Source organism: Amphibalanus amphitrite, unplaced genomic scaffold (assembly GCF_019059575.1).
Source record: "Amphibalanus amphitrite isolate SeventyFive unplaced genomic scaffold, NRLGWU_Aamphi_draft 000432F_arrow, whole genome shotgun sequence".
Taxonomy (NCBI): Eukaryota; Metazoa; Arthropoda; class Thecostraca; order Balanomorpha; family Balanidae; genus Amphibalanus; species Amphibalanus amphitrite.
In genome coordinates, this window is record NW_024881926.1 from 150,248 (window position 1) to 164,874 (window position 14,627).

The window sequence follows — 14,627 nt, forward strand, 5'->3', positions numbered from 1 at the left end:
GTTTTACAAAAAGATACGTGTTTCTTGATGATCGTTCTCGTGTAGTGCCCAACGTCCGCCCGCCACATTCCTATTTCTTTCTGTGCACGTCTTAACCCGGCAGTTGCTGGGGTATTTCGCCACCCACCGTTTGCTGGGGGGGGGGCGTTAAACGCCCCCAGCCGATAACTCGAGAACCAATAGGCGCAGCGAAACGCACGAGGCGGCAAACGAAAGAACGCGACGAGACGCTTCAGATGAGTACTTTAAAGTTGAATTTTGAGGTCACAGGTCGGGTCAAGGTCAGGTCAAACACCTGAAATCGGGCTTTCAGAAGCATGGACTTAAGGACTTCGCAATGGGCGCCTCTCGTTATAAACTCTGTCAAAACGGTGCACAATCAATCATATAAGGCCTACAAGAGTGTCAGCTCCATGTAGGGGTCAGTCAAGCATAGGTCAGGGTCAAGGTCAGGTCAACCGGGTAGGCACATATCCCCGAAAATCAAAACTGATATTCGCAGCCTGTGACACATGTTTTATGGGTAATTTGGGGCGTAGAACACGATGGTGACATTCATTTTATCATCTGTGTACGTGTTTGGCTAAAAACGTTCAATTTAAGAAATACATGTATCATGGTCGTGAAGTAGTCACGAGAAATTGCCAAGGTTCAGTTCAAGATTTTGGAAAATTCGGAACGGTAATCAATAATCGAAGATAGCCATTTGATTGTTCAAGGTATTGGCAGTCTAATGGCGTTTACAGCATGTCTGTATGTCTATTCTGTGATTTTATATGATTTTTTGAACATATGCCGTTTTTTGTCGAAAACTCAGAAATTATGACGTCACTAAAACCTCGATATCTCAAAAATTTTCCGACCGATTTTTTTGAAACTTTGTCACAATAAACTTCAATCAATTCCCTACAGGTACCCAAAATTTGGCGCGCCTGCGGCGCGCCGTTTTTATGCTATGGCCCGGCGAAAAAAGTGGGGGCGTTTAACGCCCCCCCCCCCCAGCAACTCGCGGGTTAACAATATAACACACACATGACATTCTACCATACGACACATTACGCTTCTGCCCCACCCGGCGCCCCGCACCGCTTCACGAATCACGAATACGGTCGTCTCGCTGCAGCGATGCCCCAGGCAATCGGCCGTGCCCGAGACTCTTCATCCTACTTTGTTGCTTTCTGCGCCTTACTCAGAAACATTTATTGACGCTGCCAAATATATCAATATTTTTGGGTCATGCAGAGGCTTACGCATGATCTTATAGGTAATTGCGTAGTGACCTGACCCAACCTGACGATGAGATAGGTGCAACTCGGGCTTAAATATATGTTCAGAGTCCAAGAGTTCATCTATCTTTCCTTCTTAGGCCAGTTCCGTTCCAATAGATCCTACCTTGATTCTGAATTCTGATCATTCTGAATATTCTGAGCTGGTTCGACGTTTAACTACCAAAATAAGGAAAAGAGGACATCAAATGCCCTCGAACGGATAATTTTGTGGCTTTCGTCCCGAAACAACTTTGCCAGCTTCACTTGTCTCCAGTATGTGGTCCCGCTGCGACCTCTCCGCGGTGCTGACACCGACTGAAGCGGCATAGACCCATCGCGGTCACGGCCAGTGGGCGGAGTTTAGTTGGGCCCGGCGCAACGTGATTGGCCAGCGCTCCTATCCAATCCGGTGCGGTAGCGAGCGAGCCTCTATCCGGGTGCAAAAACTGATTAACATTACGAGCCAACGACAAGTGCTCTAAATTTTGATATTTTGTTAAAAGACCATATTGACAAAAATTGGCGCTTGAGCTGAAACATCGTCTGCCAAAATTTCAAGCTAATTGGACAAAAATTGAAGAAATTATCGCCGAAAAACAGGGTCTCATGGGGTCTGAAAAGCATAGTAGGTACCTACCACATCACAATTCATGTTAGAATCTACATAATGATATTGAAAGGACAATCTTGCATTAGACAACCATTAGGCTTTCCAGTTTCCAGCTACCACAATTGATTGATAAACAATAAAAGATGATACTGACACATGTGGCTTGGTTAGGTAAAGGTATTTCAATCTATTGAAAGAAATATTTGATAAAATAAACTGAGATATAAACAAAAGTATAAAAATATTCAAAGGCCTGCGGAAGCGATGGGAAGCGAAATATCAATTTAATGGCCTTGGATATTTACCGTAAAATGATTGTTCAGTATCTAAATAGAACTCGTGCCGTCATTTCAAATAACAAATGAGCTAGGCGTTCTACCTTCGAGTATAATGAAAATAAATAAAAAATCAAACTGGAAATTCAAAAGTCTGGAGTTTTTTTTTAAGAATGTTCATTTTTTCTGCCTCACATAATTTTACGATACGATTGTTTGTGAATATCATCATTGTAGCGTTGAAGTTAGTGACGTAAACGTAAGCTGAAACGATGGCCCTGAGCGGTGTGCGCCTTGCAGCTTTATTTTATTCACTTTTTAAAAGAATAACAATATCTTACGTCATTAGTTTGAAGGTCCTATTACGGGGAATCTTTTAGAATCATTACGGTTTTGGTCAAATTAAGATTTTTCATTGGTCAAACGATAATGACGTAATAAAACCATATTACCAAAACGTGAGCTGTGAATTTCGTTTGTCTTTTTTTTTGGAGGCTCTCTCATAACAAAAGCACAGCATGGCACCACAAGTGGCACGATGCCAAAAGTAGGTAATCTGAAGAAGTTGATGCCATTTTTGAACTTGAAATTTTATTAGGAAAGTATTAGAGGTTGGTTGCTATTCTTACTAAATCGAAATTGTGTTGCACATACTAATAGCTCATACGAGCATTCTGGATTGGGATTTCATACCTGGCAGAAGTGGATTGCTGGATTATTTTTAACAAAACTGACCTATTTGGCTTCCAGGTTTGATTTCCTAACATCTGTCCATAGGCGGCAGAACAGGGGGGGGGGGGGTGGCACCAGGGTACAGTGCCCCCCATCGATTTTGGCATTTTAACAGTAGCCCTACTGGGTTGCATGGAAAGAATGGGACCAAAATGAAAATCTGCAGTGCCCTGCTGCCACTGCATCTGTCTGTACTGTTTGTTCATTGAATTAAAGTGGCTGTAGCTTGTTGATAAGATTGTCATCAGTGCTGTCATGAAAAAGTTACAATTGGTCACAAAAAGTAGCAATATGCATGTTCTTGGTTTATTTTAAATGTAGTACAAATGTTGTTTATTTAAATTCAAATTTAATGATGATACCTAATGATTACAAGTGGTCTTAACCAATAACCATGTCCACAAGTGATAATTCTCAATTGTATTGCACTGTAAGGTGTACAATTATGTAGGATAAGGGTTTCATTAGCTACATGTTGTCGTGAGATCCATACAGATCATAGGTCCTCCACAAATTTTTACCCGCTGGATCCACAGAGATCATAGATCCGACCCCTAAATTTTGTCGAGAGATCCATTCAGATCATAGATCGAACCCCTGAATTTTGTCGAGAGATCCACTCGGATCATAGATCCAACCCCTCTATTTTGTCGAGAGATCCACTGAGATCATAGATCCAGCTCTCGGATCCAAGCACATGTCTGTCTAAATGCTTAAAGACATCATCTCTGATCAAAACTAACACGATATTCGTGATCAGCACCCCGGAAAACCTCATAGAAGCCACACTTTACGACTTTCTAACAGGTCCCGATTTTCCCGGTTTTCGGGTCATTGATCTGACCTGGAAGGTCACCCGATGACCTAGGACCTTAAAATTGGGTAGCATCGGCTTCCGCTCGTGACGGGCAACACGCTCGTTTTTTCCGCGAAGCTCTAGCTCGATCAGGGGCCAAACGCGAGGGGGGTCGTATCAACACCCCCCCCCCCCCCTGTGCCGTCGAAGGACGCAAAATGGCCTGTGCCGGCGAGGGTTAAAACAATGCAGCAAAATCTGATGCTGTTGAGCGTTTGTGCGAGAAACCTTAAAAGTTTATTAGAGCTCTGATAGGCGGTAGAGCTCTAGGAGTTTATTGCAGCTCTCGAGGAACATTATCAGTATATTGGGAACATTAGACGAACATGAATTGTCTTTTGTTTTCCATTCAGGTGGAGATATGTGATTGAAATATAAATCTCATTGTTGTATTGGTAATTCTTACTTTTCGAGGAAAGCCTATCAAACCTGCAATCTGCATATCAAAACAACTATTTATCTACCAAATGAAATGTCTTTTTGCTGAAAATTATATAACTATTTGCGCCTGGTGGACTGATATTACCGCGATTAGCCCTAGATGATCTTGGTATAAACCAGTATAACGCCTTATGGGGCGATTAACGGAGCGAGCGAGAGGGTGGGCCTTGCACGTGCGAACTTGCGAGGGGGTACCTCCAACTGACTTGTTCACAGCACCCTACTAACCGGTCTCTAGCGATGTGCCAAATTTGAGCACAATCGGCTCAGCCGTTCTCGAGATCTGAAAGCGGCAACCTGCACGTGCGCACGTGCCAAATGGGTCCCAACTGACTTGTGCACGGCACCCTACTAACTGCTCCGTAACCGTGTACCAAATTTGAGCGCAATCGGTCCAGCCGTTCTCGAGATCTGGAATCGACCCCTGCACGTGCGCACGTGCAGCAGCACCCCAACTCTGGCACATGGATATGCATTGCCTAGTGGGTGCCTACCCACATGCCAACTTTCAGCGCAATCGGCCAAGTAGTTACCGAGATATTGCAACAATTACAAAAGTGACACCTCTTCGTTTTGCACGTGGCACGTGCATAAGGGGTCACCTACATGCATCGGGAATAGTCCAATACTTGGTGAAGGAATGAAGCTACCCTACAAAAATTACCGCGTGTAAATCGGTCAAGTGGTTGCTGAGATATAAGCGCCGCAAAACCGTGACCACGGCCAGCCGGCCGGCCGGCCGCTCATACTCAGAAATTTCCGTTAATCTAAGGAAAGACTCCGCTCGCTTCGCTCGCTCCGTAATAAAAATGTGTTACTGGACTGGTGATGAAAAACTGAAGCAGATCGGTTCTCACATCTGCGTAAACATAGAGTTAATTTATCGATTCTGAGATCACCCAACGTCCTCAAGCGTGGAAAGGATTGATCCGTATCTAACCAGCCAGACCCGGCCGGCGTAGTTTGCCTCATGGATCGGCCAAATATGGAAACGTGCGTAATCGATTGAACACACCAGGCTATTAGCGCATCACGGTATGCTCCGGTGAAAAGGATGCTCGTTCGCCCCCCCCCCCCGCATTTTAGGAACTTGTTAGGATGGTACTTTGATATAGATAGACAAATTGAATTATAAGTGGAAAACAATGGGAACGTTTTTGGTTATATTACTTTAAGTTGGCCAACTTAAAGGAAATAGTTCACTTTTTAACATGGGTTTTGAACTGGAATAGCAGTTCTGTAGCTTAGGCTGAGACGAGCATAAATCAGGAGATTTTACAGCCCAACGATCACCCTAGGCAAAGATATTCTATTTCTCGTCCCGAAAAAGGTGTCTTGCATTGAGGATGTGTGCCTTGCATATATTTCCATCCAGTATGAAAAGAGCATGGGTCCCGAAAATTATTCAGAAACTAGAGAAATTATCTACGAGAACTCTAGAGAAATTCTCATACTGATCAATTAGGACATTCAGGGGAACATTATCAGATCGAGCAGATCGCCCAAATGCCGGTGGCTGCGATAATTTCTCTGTTTCTGAAGAATTTTCGGGACCCATGCTCTTTTCATACTGGATCGCCTGTGCCTTACAGAAACTGAAAAGTTCTTCCTATATCAAAATATAGAAAAAAAATCTTTTGTTATAAAAAGGTTTTATTTTCTTTGCTGATTATTTTGAATATAAAAAATCATAAATCGTTGCAAAAAAAAATAATTTCGTGAAAGTGAACTATTTCCTTTAAAGTAACTTAAAGTAATACAACCAAAACTTAAAGTAAAGTAATATAACCAAAAACGTTCCCATTGTTTTCCACTTAGGATGGTACTGAATACGTTAGGGTGAATATAGCGCTGAGCACTGGTTGTTCAACAAGGCCGCATGGCGGCTATTGGAGAGAATGCGTTCGCCATTGTCTTTGCATTGCCCGACTGACGATTGCCACCTGCATCGTTGGCATTTCCGAGTCCCGTAAGCTGGAATGGTCGCTCTCGAGACCGATAATGATTTAGTGCTGGCCAATGGTGATTTAGTGCTGACGGCTCACCAATTGGTGAAGCTCGCAGCGTTTGTGGTGAGTGCGCGCAGTCTACGGACTAGTCACGAATGGAATGCATCTCAGTTTCCGGATTTGCTGAGGCATCTTATACCACTGTTTTACCACAGATAGAGCGAAAAAAATATAGATGAACAGGCATGCGGATCTTTGCAAAGCGAATGCGTCCGGCTAAGTGGTTTTGGCGACGTGGTGCTTAAAGTTTCACAATGTCGGTTGTGTTACATTACGATAAGGTCTCGTTAATCATTCACACAAAAGTAGAGCTGTACTGAACAATTTGGCTCGGCTTTCAATCATCCACTGGCATAACAATTGACAAAACCAAACGCAGAATATGTCTGTGATCAGTCGAACGCTAGAGCACTCCCAAGTTATTCTGCAGTTTTGAAAATGAATGCGAACGTGAGACAGCTTTCCTACTTGATTTATGTTCATCCTATTACATTTTGCTGCTGTTGAGCACGCGAGCTTATGGCATTTGCAGATATTTTGCACTTGCAGCTTCCTATGAATCTAAGCATGCTCAACGTTTGAATGCTTTTGGCAGCGGAACTTTGTCAATGCTTTAGGAGCAATGCATTCTCTGGGCATCTGCCATTTGCTTCAATAACAGTCGTTCACTGATGTTTCATGGTTCCATCCATTGGCGCCATTGCACGTCAGGGGCGCTATAAATCAGTAAGCTCATCACCTAAGCTGTGTCGCGTGACCGTCAACGGGTGTTTGATATCCTGCTACTAATCCGTTCCGGCTTTAAGGCGGCTTCGAGGAGCAGGATCTCTGTGGGATTCCTAAAGCATCCGCTGCGCGCGACCTGCGCTCACAAATGGTGACTTTAAAATGTATTGTATACATATGTATGCTTCGAATTTCGGTCAATAAAGATAAAACAAGATGTCAGTCATGACCTAGCATTTCGATAGGGTAACGACAAACGAACTCCATAAGCAGAGCCCTATATTAACTTCACATCTCGTGTACCTGTCAATTACCTTCGACTCTTCACTTTCGTTTTCCTCACATAGCCCACAGTTTCAGCTGCCTGCCTGTCGAGTTTTGACATCTTTGACACCTCTGATGATATGATACCAATATCGGAGTCTCCCACTTCCCTCTCCCAGCTGCGTGCGGGATCCTTCTGGGTGTGTTTGGTCCGGTCGGGGTCGACCTGACACCGACCCGCTGCCGTGCCGATTACATCGGGGGAGGTCGTCCGATCGAGGGTGTCGTGCCTGACCCATCATCCGATCGAAACGGAGAAGACAGGAGAGGAGAGGAAGGGAGGGGAGGGGTGGGGGTGGGGAGGGAGGGTCCGTGATGCCGAGATAACCGGCTAATGGGGCGAGCGCCACTCGCGGCCACTGGCGCCGGTGTTCGCCGCACACGCCCGCCGCCGGCGCCGCCCGATCCGATGACGCTGATGACGTCTGTGACGCCGATGACGCCCGGTGGACAGGGCCTGAGGCAGGGACGTTCATCAGAGCGGTGGGGAAGGAGGCGTAAGGTGTGGCAGACGGATATGTGAGCCGCTCCGCACGTATGTTGAGATGAGACGTCTCCGAAATGGAAACGAATACGGGATTGTTGATAGTTGATACTTGATGGCAAGGCTATTGATAAAGTTGCCTGTGAGCATGCTGGTATTGCCATAACCGAAACTCTGGTAAACGAAATGGAGTGAATGCTTTATCAGGCTATTTTTATATGTATTTCTTAGCTAAAAAGCAATGCCTTTTTGCAGGCCATACGGCTGCCGTGGGGTAAAAAATTGCAACTGGCATTGGGTGGCGCTAAATCGTTGCGGCACTCATGCTGTTATTGTGGTTAAGCTGTTTCATTTCTAAATGCTGATCAGTTGTCACTTTTCGATCAGCAGCTCATCCCCCATGCCCCAGTGCTGCTATCTTGATCTAGACCTGCCTTATTCATTCTCAGTTCGCTGTGGGACTTGGCCGCTTGCCCTGATTATATGCATTATCCGCATATCCCAAAAGGAACATCAGCCTAAAGTCTCTCCTTACCGCATCGGTGGCTAATTCAAAACTCTCTTATCGCAGACCACATGTTCAATGATAACCGACCCCTAATTTGATATACATCTATTCGTGTAACACTTTTCAGGAAACAGACCTACGAAAAAAGAGCACCTGGTGCCGATCATATACAGGAAACGCTCCTATGGGGTTCGGCACGAACGGGGTATCACTGGTGTCAGAGTTATCTATAAGGAACGATAAGAGACCAGCCCTACCATATCATTCGTGGCGATAATTGGACCGCAATGGGACTGTGACAATATACCTAGGTAGGAAATTTAGTGTCACTTATTTGTGTCGCTAATAACTTCTGAATTCACAAGCAATTAAAAAATGGCCATGGCAAACCTAAGACTTGCGATGCCTTATGGTCAGAAGGTCAGAACTTTATTGTATTTTTTAGCTTGCAATTGCAACCGATTATTGAAGCGAAATATGCCGCGACTAAGTCTTGAACAGTACCTACGCAATACACCTTCCCTGCAACAACAGCCTATGAATCGCCGCACTTTGATGTGTTTATTGAATCCCGATTGAATTTATTTTAGTCGATGTCACGCCCATCTAGAGTCGGCAGCTTGACAGCCGTTTGGCTCGTGAGTCCCACGAAGACAGTCCCACGGCGGGGGTAATTCGGCACACAAAATTCAGCTCCTGTCGTGTGTCACTGATATGGTGACAGTCAATCAAATGACAGCCATTGGCACATGATAGGCAGCAGAAGGAAAGCCGTCACCTGTGGTATTCGGATTGGCTGAAACTGTTCGCGAGAAGAATGACATAACCATCCTGGCAATCGTTTACATGATACTCATGGCAGTTATCCTATTCCTCAGGTCATGGATAGCCATGGGCATTGGGCGGGCACCGAACATGAGCGAAACTTTCCGAAATTTATTGGTAACACTTTAATGCTCAATTTAAGGATACCACAGCCATTCTTAGGGTGCAGCACCATAGTGTGCTTATGCTTCCTTGTTGACAATATTGGTATGGCTCGAGCCTTAACCCGCGACCTGGTGGGGGGGGCTATTTTTTGCCCCCCTCCAGACTTTTCGATATATCTCCAGAACCGCTGCGCCGATCGTCACCAAACTTTCAGTACCCTCCCGGACATCAATTTTACACATTGTGACAAAAAAATTTTCCAAAGGCTATGATAGGTTGGCCGGAAATGACGTCAGAGTGACGTCATGTTCTGCCGTTTTCGACCCAAAAAAGGGTTTCGCGGGAAGAGCTTCAGGCCTATAGCTTTGCGAATACAGAAAAATAATAAAGACATAAAAGCTGTAGATTGGACAGGGCTACAAAACTGCTATCTCGGATTTTTGAAATTTTTGGATTTTGACCCCCAAAAATCAAAAAATAGATTTTTTGAATATAATAATCGAAAAATCCAAAAAGTTTTTTGAATTTCGCAAAAACCGGAATATATGTGATAGTCCTTACCGCCTTCAATCCACATACCAAATTTGAGATTGATACCTCTTTTTTGGCGAAGTTATAGCCAGGGGCGGATCCAGGAAAACTCCAAGGGGAGGGTCATGAATCGAAGTGGTGCCCCTACCTATACCCAAAATTAAAAACTCAACGGATTTCGTCCACTTCATTTTGGTGGGGCCCCCATTTTCAGTTTTTTTTTCTTTTTATTTTTTATTTTTAGTCAGTATCTTAACTCTTAGCCACAACCACATTTACCAATTGTAAGAAAGTATATATGAATGTGCTATGTGTATATATGTTGTGGACGCTGAGTAGTGAGTACTTACCAGGAACGTTATCAGGTAAGCAAATCGAATTGTCAGTCCGACGAACTTGACCCTGGCGTCTAAAGGGTCTGTCCTTGACACTTCAGGCTTGTCAGGGGCACCAAAGTCCTTCCAGGGACACCACAAATCTGTCAGGGGCACCTACGGCCTTGTAGGGGCGCAACAGGCCCGCCGGGGGTACCACAGGCCTGCCAGGAAGCAGGGGCACCACAGGTCTAGCAAGTATACACGACAGGCCTGTCAGGGGCACAACGGGCCTGTTGGGCCCATGAGCACCCCTAGGGGCAGGGGCACCACAGTCCTTCCAGGGGCACCGCAGGCCTGTGAGGGGCACCAGCGGCCTAGCAGGGGCACCAGTCAACACAGGCCTGCCAGGGGCACCACAGACCTGCCAGGGGCACCAGAGGCCTGCCAGGAGCACCACCGACCTCGCAGGGGTAACTTGGGCCTGCCAGGGCCCAGGAGCACCACGGGCCTGTCGAGAGGCACTCAGGCTTTTCAGGGGCACCATAGTCCTCTCCGGGCGCAGGGGTAGCAGGGGCACCAGAGGCCTGCCAGGGGCACTACAGGCCTAGCAAGGGCACCAATGGTCTATCAGGGGCACCACGAGCCTGTCATAGCCAGGCATCTCAGGCTTGTCAAGGCCCAGGGGCACCACAGGTCTGTGAGGGGCACCAGCGACCTAGTAGGGGCACCAGTCAACACAGGTCTGCCAGGGGCGCCACAGACCTGCCAGGGGCACCACAGACCTGCCAGGGGCACCAGAGGTCTGCCAGGGGCACCACCGGCCTCGCAGGGGCACCTTGGGCCTGTCAGGGGCACCAAGGGCCTGCCGAGGGGCACTTCAGACTTTTCAGGGGCACCAGTCCTCTCCGGGCGCAGGGGTACCAGCGGCCTAGCAAGGGCACCAGAGGTCTGCCAGGGGCACCAGCGGCCTAGCAAGGACACCAGAGGCCTGCCAAGGGCACCACAGGCCTAACAAGGGCACCACGGGCCTGTCAGGGGCCCCTCAGGCTTGTCAGGGCCCAGGGACACCACAGTCCTTCCAAGGGCACCGCAAGCCTGTCAGGGGCACCAGAGGCCTGCCAGGGGCACCACAGGCCTAGCAAGGGCACCACAGGCCTGCCATGGACACCACAGGCCTGCCAGGGGCACCACCGGCCTTGCAGGGGCGCCTCAGGCCTGTCAGGGGCACCACGTGCCTACCGGGGACACTTCAGGCTTGTCAGGGGCGTTACAGTCCTGTCAGGGCCCAGGGGCACCAGGCCTGTGGTGTCCCTGCTAGGCCTGTGGTGCCCCTGGCGGTCCTGTGGTGCCCCTGTCAGGACTGTGATACCCCTGCTAGACCGGTGGTGCCCCTGGCAGGTCTTTGGGCCCCCGGGCCTCAAGGGGGGGCCATGACCCATGTGACTCCCCCTTGGATCCGCCCCTGGTTATAGCGAAAAAACTGTTCAAAATTGATGACGTCAAATTTTCAAACTCAATTTTTAGCAATTCTAGACCCCGTAGCGCACAACAAAGACCACCATTAGACTCCCCGTGACGAGCTGCATCGAATCAATACCCATTTTATGCAAAACTATCAACTTTAAAATTTGACCTTTTTTGGCCTGACCTTGACCTGACCTTGACCTGAACTTCACCAGAAAGTGACCTAAGCCGTACCTGATAGTCTTATAACCAACACCATTGAGTTGGAAATGAAAAATTGGCCATAAAACATGTATCACACAACCTTAGTAAAGTTGGGCTCATGTGACCTGACCTGTGACCCTTGGTGACCTGACCTGTGACCTGACCTGGTATTGCCAGTGACCTCTAATAGCAACATATCTACTAGGCAACTGACGCCCTACCACTGATTCTCGACAAAATGCGTTTTCCTCGGTGTTATAGCGCATTCCCTAGAAGACCCGTGAACGGTGAAACATTTCATCTTTGACCTGACCTGTGACGTCATCAGTGACCCCTAGGTCAATGAAATTTGGTTTCCCTAGACAAATTTGACAGGCCTTTCGAACACCGTTTGAATTTTGCGGATCCGTCCAGTAGTTTCGGAGATACGAGGGGGGGCAAAAAATAGCCCCCCCCCACCAGGTTGCGTTATAAACAGACCCCACCAGGGCGCGGGTTAACAACCCCATTTAAAAGGCAGGCATGCTATAAAATATTTTTGAAAATTTGGTATATTTTTTAAGTGATTGATTTAGGTAAATTTGAAAGAACATTGATCGTTGATCATTTATATGGCACTATGTGCTTTTCCACATGTAATACTGCCCCACACATGAGCTGAATTTCATCGGCTATAAAATATCGAATAACAGACTTATTTTTGGCTACGTGGAGACCAATTTCTACCATTCAGGCTCCCAAACGTACAATTGTTACAAAATACACGAGTTTCCTAACGAATAGTGTTCGCTTTAATGTACAAACACATTTTGCTTCATCACCGCAAAACTAAGTGGGGAAGCAGAACCAGCCATTGATCAAGTGGCAAGCTCTTTAATTTTCTACCTTACTTTTTAACGTCAGAGCTTACTTCACGGTGAGTGATGTATAAATGGTGTTTGATCCTGCAAAATCACATCATTGAAATTCACCTCCGTTTCCTCATTTGCTGATGCGTTTGGGACCCTTTGGGAACATCATAAAGTAGCAACGAAGGTCAGCTAAGCTATCCTTAGTGCTTGGGATATTTTTCGTCTGTTTTTGTGGTATCCGGCATTCATTTCTTTAAAAAAAGAACTAGCGAAGTGGCTCAGTTACATATATCTTCAACGTGCAAACCCCCACAGATTTTATCTGCATTGTACATCAGACAGGTCTAAATATTCACAGGTCCAAAGCTGTTTCACAATATCTCTCTAATGGGCCGCGATCTCAGGTCATTTATAAACAGGATATTATCAGAGCCTAGGTCTAGTGAAATAATCTTAATGATATGCAAACAGACTAATTTGAATATGCTGTTTGAATATATTATTGTATGATATGACAGCTAACTGCCTTGGGATGGCTGTTCGGTCTGTGCCACTCTGTGCGGAGCCGGACTTATATACGGCAGGCACCAAGGAACAGCATTGGCAAGATACACGCTGGACGCTATTGTGAAGACACTCGGAAGTAAATATGGATGAAGTTTATACCGCATTTTGACCACTAAAGTATATTCGGGATCCCTTTTACTTCTGCATATCACCTTCTTGATAGAATTTTCGACGAGTAGGCAATAGGTAGCTAAATAATTATAATTATTGAGCACGATTTTTGCTTAAATCATTTGAAAACCAGAATAGGTCTATATAACAAATAAAAGGCATAGACATCACTAATCATTTGGCAATAGGGGCTCTTCTACATGCGTACCCGTACTGCATCCGGTTACATGAAATCACCCCGGCACACAGTTCTACCCGTTCGGACGGCTCCTCACCTGAGTCCGACAGATCGGACTACCATCGACAGGTCCATGAAAAACGTCACCAGACGCCCAACAACACTACAAACTGGGCCAACCAGTTCCGTTTTTGCCGTAGTCGGTGTGGTGGGGGTGAGCGATACCGTGAGAAACACGAAACCACTGTGTTATGAATAACGGAACCCGAAAATTAAGATGTTTAGGTGTATCTATTGTCGGTACTTTTCATGAGCGCTATCCTTCGTCTGGTGATAGCGCTAGATACTGTCGCCATGGCCGACGAGACGTCGTTTACGCTGCGTCTGAACGGGCCGTTCAGACGGCGGCCGGTTTCTGCGCGGCCGCGCCGCGCTGTTGGGTTACCGCGAGCCCGGCCGCGGCCGGTCCGTCGGTCGCCTGTCGCGTGCAGCGCGGAGCCCGCGCCGCCGCGCCGCCGCGCCGCGACGCTCGCGTCGACAAAAAACCGGCCTCCACCGCCGGCGACAACTCGCCAAATGGATAAACATCGATACCACATTAGCATAACGGCCCAGGGGGCGGAGCTAGCGTCTGGCGGCGGGCGCCGGCGGTCGGCGCGACCAATCGCCGCTCGGCCGGCACCTGCCCGGGGCCAGTTTTTGTGGCGTTTCGACTCGGCTCGAGCTGAGCTCATATGCCACCATGTTTTGCGGCGGCCGCCGCGGCTCGGCGCTGGCCGGGTCAGACCGGTCCGGACTCCGGCGGCCCGGAGAGTCGCGCCGCCACCGCCGCGGCCCGGCAGAGGCGAGAGAAGGCGGTGAGACCGGGCGCGGCGGCGCGGCGGCGGCAAAGATGACTATTTGCGCACCGGCAGAGGCGAGAAAACTTAGCGTGGCTGGGCACGTTGTTTTGTGGTACCGGCACAGATGACCGTCTGCGTATTTCCGAGCGGATATCGGAGCGTTTTGGAGTGGATATTTCAGCAGCTATCGGCTGCACTGAGTCATACTGGTCCGAACAGTGGACGGCATCACTAGACGACAGAGGTATCATTGCAGAGCACCAGTGCTGCAAGCTCCAACTGCGGCCATTGCGGCATTGTCGGCAAGGGCCCGAAACAAAGGCAGAGGGAGCTACAGTCACCGCACTGAATTTATCCTTCCAAGTGGATGGAGGATCTTTTTAAAGATGCAATTAAAAT